The sequence below is a fragment of the Neolamprologus multifasciatus genome, chromosome 18 (genome assembly GCF_963576455.1).
Source record: "Neolamprologus multifasciatus chromosome 18, fNeoMul1.2, whole genome shotgun sequence".
Taxonomy (NCBI): domain Eukaryota; kingdom Metazoa; phylum Chordata; class Actinopteri; order Cichliformes; family Cichlidae; genus Neolamprologus; species Neolamprologus multifasciatus.
The window spans coordinates 21,353,211-21,359,210 of record NC_140456.1 but is presented as its reverse complement, the minus strand read 5'-3'; positions in this window follow the sequence as shown (position 1 = coordinate 21,359,210).

The window sequence follows — 6,000 nt, the reverse complement described above, 5'->3', positions numbered from 1 at the left end:
ATATATGGCCTGATATTAAGCTTCATGCCTCTTACCCTGTCATCAGCGTGTCTCTGTACATGTGAATCGTTTAAAAGTCAGACTATCAATGGCGCTGCAGTGGCTGTTCAGATTCTGTTGTTCAGGATAATTATCAAATATGTTCATGTTCATCAATTGAACAGATTATGCATCAATCTATAGAAATTTAGATATGTAGATTCTCCTAACATGAAACACCTCCCTAACTATTAAAAACACAAAACTGACTATTTCACTGAGTAATATATTCTTTGATTACAATCATCTTGTATTATCTCCCAAGAAAACTTTGAGATTCAGTAATTTCCATTAGCTTGGTGTCATCTAGGTCATGGTAGCCCAGAGTGTTTCAAAACAAGGCAGATGGACTTCTTTAGGTACGTGAAGACATTTTGCCTCTCGTCCAAGAGGCTTCTTTGGATCATAGTCACAGGTATTTAGGGCTGTCCCCTTGGGGCTATCCTTTTCCAGGCATTTTCAACCCCCACTCACACCTTGACTCAGGTGACCTCAATAGCTTAAATGGTAGTAGGCTGCAGGGATTTCACACCTTGGATCTGGTGATGGTAATGAACCACAACTTTTTTAAAACCTTGGCTCATGTGTTAATGATTGGCCTTCCCACAGCCTGGAACTCAAGGGTATTGAAAGAGTGTGAGATCATCTTGACAGAGAATGTGGAAAAACAGCCAAGAAGAACCTTGAATGTCTTTTAAAGAGCTTGGAGAGCTATTCCTGAAGACTTCTTAAAGAAACTATAGTACAAGAAATATTGCCTGAGAAAGGTCAGGCTTTGCTGAAGACTAAAGGTGGTCATACAAAATACTGAATTTCAAGCTTGTTAGAATTGAAAAAAGTCAGTTTTTGCCTAATATACTGTATTTCCATCTATGTTTGCACACAGTTCAAAAAACTGCATTTTCCTGACACAATATAAAGAAATAAGGGGTGGCTAAAGACTTTTGCACAGCACTGTATGTGAATAAAAACAAAAGTCATAAGAGGTTCTCTTTAAACTGCAGCATAAGATGTTTCTTTAACATTTCAGTGAACCTGTGAGCTACTGCCCTCTGATGACACACTCATTCAGTTCAATCCAGTCATCATTTTACAACTCTGAAGGTCAGAGGTCACATGACTGCTGGCTGGACTCGCAGATGTAACTCAGGCTGACGTAGAAGGTAGCCTGGGAGTGCAGGCAATGCTAGGGTCACGAGAGACGTGGCATTCTGTGCTGGGATGCAAACACGAGCCCCACAAACATGCAGAATGAGCACTGTCGATGTTATTGCCGTCAGACCCTCTGTTGTCATCCCTTAAGCACACAAACGCCACTTTCCCCAACATCCCGAGTGGGCATCCATTAATATTTCTCCTCCTGTTACATAATTCTGCCACACAAGATACCATACCATTATGCCCTCCCACGAGACATGCTGTTGAAAGCAGCAGCGTCGTTTTCTCTTAGACCGCGCTGCTTTTAATGCAGCTACCGCAGCTAGTCTGAAGCCAGTGGCTACACTGTGTGTAAGTGAAAGGAAAAGACTTTATTTTTTAGGATAACACTGAACACCCTGAATGCCAGAAAAAACAAATCTGAAAAAAATCCCAGTGATTTAAGCCACTTCAACTAGAGTTAAAAACCAAAAGGGAGTGTCCCTGAAATGCAAGAAAGACCACCTACTTATGCAAGGAAGTTCAGTGTGCACGCAACCACGGTATGTAGCTGCAAAGGTTAAAGTTGACACACACATACCGCTATGACCTACAAGGTGAGGGTCACATAACTCATGAGGGGGGGTAGCTGAGCTAGTATTACCATTAGCAAGCTAATCTGTGAGAAAGTTTACAGGCGCTGCTGAGTGTGTAAGCTATTTCTATATTAGGAAAAGCAGAAAGGACCAGAAACAACTGCAAAGTCATCATGTGTTTTAAGGCTCTTTAAAGAGTTGTTCTCAATGTGATTAAATTGGTAAGTTTGGACCAATGTTATTATCAATTATAATATCATTTTAAAGGAAGTTTTATTTTTGAGTCTTTCCTGGCACTGGCTTTTTGTCTCTTCACTCTGGACCAGAAAGGTCTTTTTCACAGCAGACATCTTGGCCTGTCACAGTACGGAGAACACAGACGATGATGGATGGATGCCACTTAGGGAGGTCCTGCTCATCTGCAGGCTGGTCAACACAGTGGGACACAGTGGAAATGAGCCATCATTGCTAAACATTCCTGCTGTTGTTCCTCTGATGATGTATGATATATGCCTTATGAAGAATCAACAGCAGGCTTGACCGATAAGTATCGCTGTATCTCCAACTTTGATCCACTTTGATCCTGAGAGGGCCAGACCAGTGAAACTGCATGATAACTGTGTAACATTTCAGTATAGTGAGGTCACGGCCATCACCAAAAAATAGCTTGTGATGCTTTGAGTTTTGTGACATCGTTTGTTATCTTGTTGGTAAAAGGCATCAGAAAATGTAGTCATGAAGGGATGAGCATGATCAGCAGCAATATTCAGACAGGCTGTGGCATTTAAAGGATTCCTAGTTGGTACTAAGGGCCCAAACTGTGCCAAGAAAACATCCTCTGCAATATTAAACCTCCACAAGCAGCTTAAAGTTTTGATATAGGGCAGGATGGATCCAGGCTTTTGAATTGTTTACACCAAATTTTGATCCAACCACCTGAGTGTCGTAGCAGAAATCGAGACTCATCAAACCAGATAATGTTTTTGCATTCTTCTGCTTCCCACTTTTGGTGAGCGAGGTGAATTGTAGCCTCAGTTTCCTGTTTGTTGCTTACAGGTGTGACACCCAGTGTGATCTTCTGCTGATGTAGACAATCTACTTCAGAGTTCAGAGATGTTCCAATAAAACTTACCTGGGACACAAGCAGGCAGCAAAGCTGTGTTGTGATTCTGCTTAAACACAAATGTGGCAGAATAAATCCAGATATGTTGTGTTAAAGCATGCTGTAGACTGTTTGACTTGCATGATCTCCCACACAACACCCATACACCAAACCATTGAGAGCCAAATTACGCTTCCAGAGAGGACAGGGCGGTGGTAGAGACAGACATGAGAGATTCAGAGAGGCATTGAGTGTGCAGTAGATTAGTGTTGTTGCTGCCCTTGGGCAACAGAGCATAGAGGACAATTAGCAGCAGGAGAGAAAAGTCCGGCTCCATTTTCTTACACACACACACACATATAAATACTCAGCACTCACTTAATCACAGCTTGAGACACCTGGATTTCTCAGGGTGAGAAACAAAAACTTTTCAGAAGGAATATTTTTATGTTTATGTTTAAACCTCTTCTGTGTATGGCCTCTGCCTCACTCTGTGGTTATATAATACTAGCCCAGTCGATTTAAATCTCACTGTCGGGGTCTGTGCTACTGCACATCAGTCATTCCAACTCACAGAGCTGAAAATTAAATTTAAGGATGGAGGAAGTTATTCGTATACGGACGGGACGCAAACTAATGTAAGAAAACTGAACCCAAAGGAGAAAGAAGTGTGGAAGATGGCATCATGCTGCAGGGGACCAGAGAGCAGAAAATATAACTCCATGAACAGGGACATACCCAACCTCCACACACAGAGTACTGAATCCATCAAATGTTATGTCCCAGAGCTGCAGAGTGGCTGGCTGCTGCCCCCACAGCAGCCTCTGTGGTCAATATCAAACCCGCTGCCATTTAAGAATTACATAAGCACCCTCCTGCTATGCACACTGAACAGGTGCCGGGCCGTACCTGAACTTTGCTGCTCACAGAGCAAGGGCATTACAGCCATTTGTCACCGTGGAAACCAGATAGTGGTCAGAAAACTATCCATTGGGGTTTACCCAGATTTTTAAGTGTATGCAAGTATTTGTTGTAATGGGAAAGCCAAAAGTAACAGAAAGCACAAGGGTGGTAATGTTACACCCACTTTAACTTCTAAAAAATGATACCATATGATATATAGATATATCCGGTTGTTAAGTGACGAATCCTACTTCCGGGCCTAAAGTAGTCTGCGTTTAATATGGCTTTTGTGTTGTTAACATGTTTAATGTTATGTATTTTCTTCTATTTAATCTCAAAAAGCTCCTAAAACAGTCAGTGATCACTGTTGACCCTCCTCGGCTTTTATTACCGCTAATCATTTATTTAAGCTCAGTTTTTAAAACCTTAGGATGTAACTACAGCCCAGCCCATGCAGCAGTATATGAATGACTAACGTCGTATTTTGGATGGATTATCTCAGTTGTTCCCCTGGCTGAAGTTTGGTCCTTTTACAGCATCCTGCCATGCGATTACATTTGTTCCTGACCACCGAGAACACTCACGTTAACTTTTATCGAGTGGAAAAAAAGTTAGCTTGTTTATATTATGCTAACATAGCTGTGTCGCCAGCGGTCACGTAGCACATCATTATATACCAGCTAGCCAAACTTCAGTAACCCTACAAACGTCACTGCTGTTTAGTTTTGTCTTCATTTATGCTGGAAGTGATAACAGAGCTGTACGTTTTAATTTGTTTCCAAAACCCCGCAGTTAGGACATGCTATATTGTATTTAGATAGAAGCTAGCGAGCTAATTTCCTGCTAACTTCTAACTCCGTTCATGGATGCCTGGATGTTAAACTCAATTGTTACACCTGGTAGAGCAGAACGCTGATCATTTTATTAAAGATGAAAGACTTTAGACAGTTTTTCAACTCTCAGTAATGCCATAGTGATCGTTTGATATATGGACCTGCAGCGGAGTTTAGGCCCAGACACGGCTAGTGACGTCAGACTGAACGACCGGATAGATATTTGTCACACTCACTTAGATAACCCGATTAAATGCAAAATGCAGTTTTTAAAGGATGATTTCATTTATTAATAACGTAAAAAGGTTATCCAAACCTACTTTGCTCTGTTGCAAAAAAGCAATTCCCCTGCAAACCTAGTACTGTTTGTGCCACCCTTGGCTGCAAGAGTTTCAATCAAATGTTTGCAATGACTGGCTAAAGTCTTCATTGTTCTTTGGAGAATTGCTTAATTCAGCCAAATTGGAGGGTTTTCAAGCAAACAGACAGTTTAAGGTCACGCCAAAGTATCTCACTCTTATTTAACTCCACGTTTTTGAGTCATTCAGAGCTTGCTGGTGTGTTTCCTGGCATAACCCAAGTGAGCTTGAGCTTCATGAACTGGTTGCCAGACATTTTTCTTCAGGATTTTCTGGAAGAGAGCAGAATTCATGGCTGGAGTCCTGCTGCAAACCCTTTGTCTAGCAGCAAAGCAGCCCCAGTCCATCACACTGCCACCACCATGCTTGGCTGTTGGTATGATGTTTTATGAAATGCTGCATTGGTTGCACAGATGTAACACGATGTAAACCTTCCAAAAACTTTTAAAAAATCAGTCCACAGAGTGTCGATGGTGGAAGTGCACACAACCACGGCTTTTTGTCACTCCTGGGACTGTTAAAGTACAGTGTGTTAAATCTCACCACTAGTAGACTGGAGACTGCTGAATTCTACTTTCTTGCCTTTCCCAATTCAATTGCATAATCCTAGTTATGGTGGCTGTTAAAGATATCCTGAAGTTTTCTGTTGGCAAGCACTGCAGTTTTTACCACCATTAGCTGCTAGCCTCTGTTAGCTGCAGTTAGCCTCTGTTAGCTACAGTTACCCAGCTTTAGTGAAAAGGTCTTTGAAGTGGATTGAACATTGTTGGCCTCAGACACTTGGAATGGAATCAAACTGTTATCAAAGACAAAGTGTGATTTTTAGGACACTTGAGCCTAACGTTAGCTGCTACAATGTTAGCTTATAACAAGCTATTATTTAGCTGGCTTTGTCATCAGCGGTTCAGAAACAGAAGGGTCGTATGTCTAATCTGCTAACAATAAGTGTTTGTGCACCTATTTGTGAGTTACAGCCCTGACTTCAGTTCAGAAAATAAGGCTTATGTTAAGAAGGAAGAGGATGACATGTA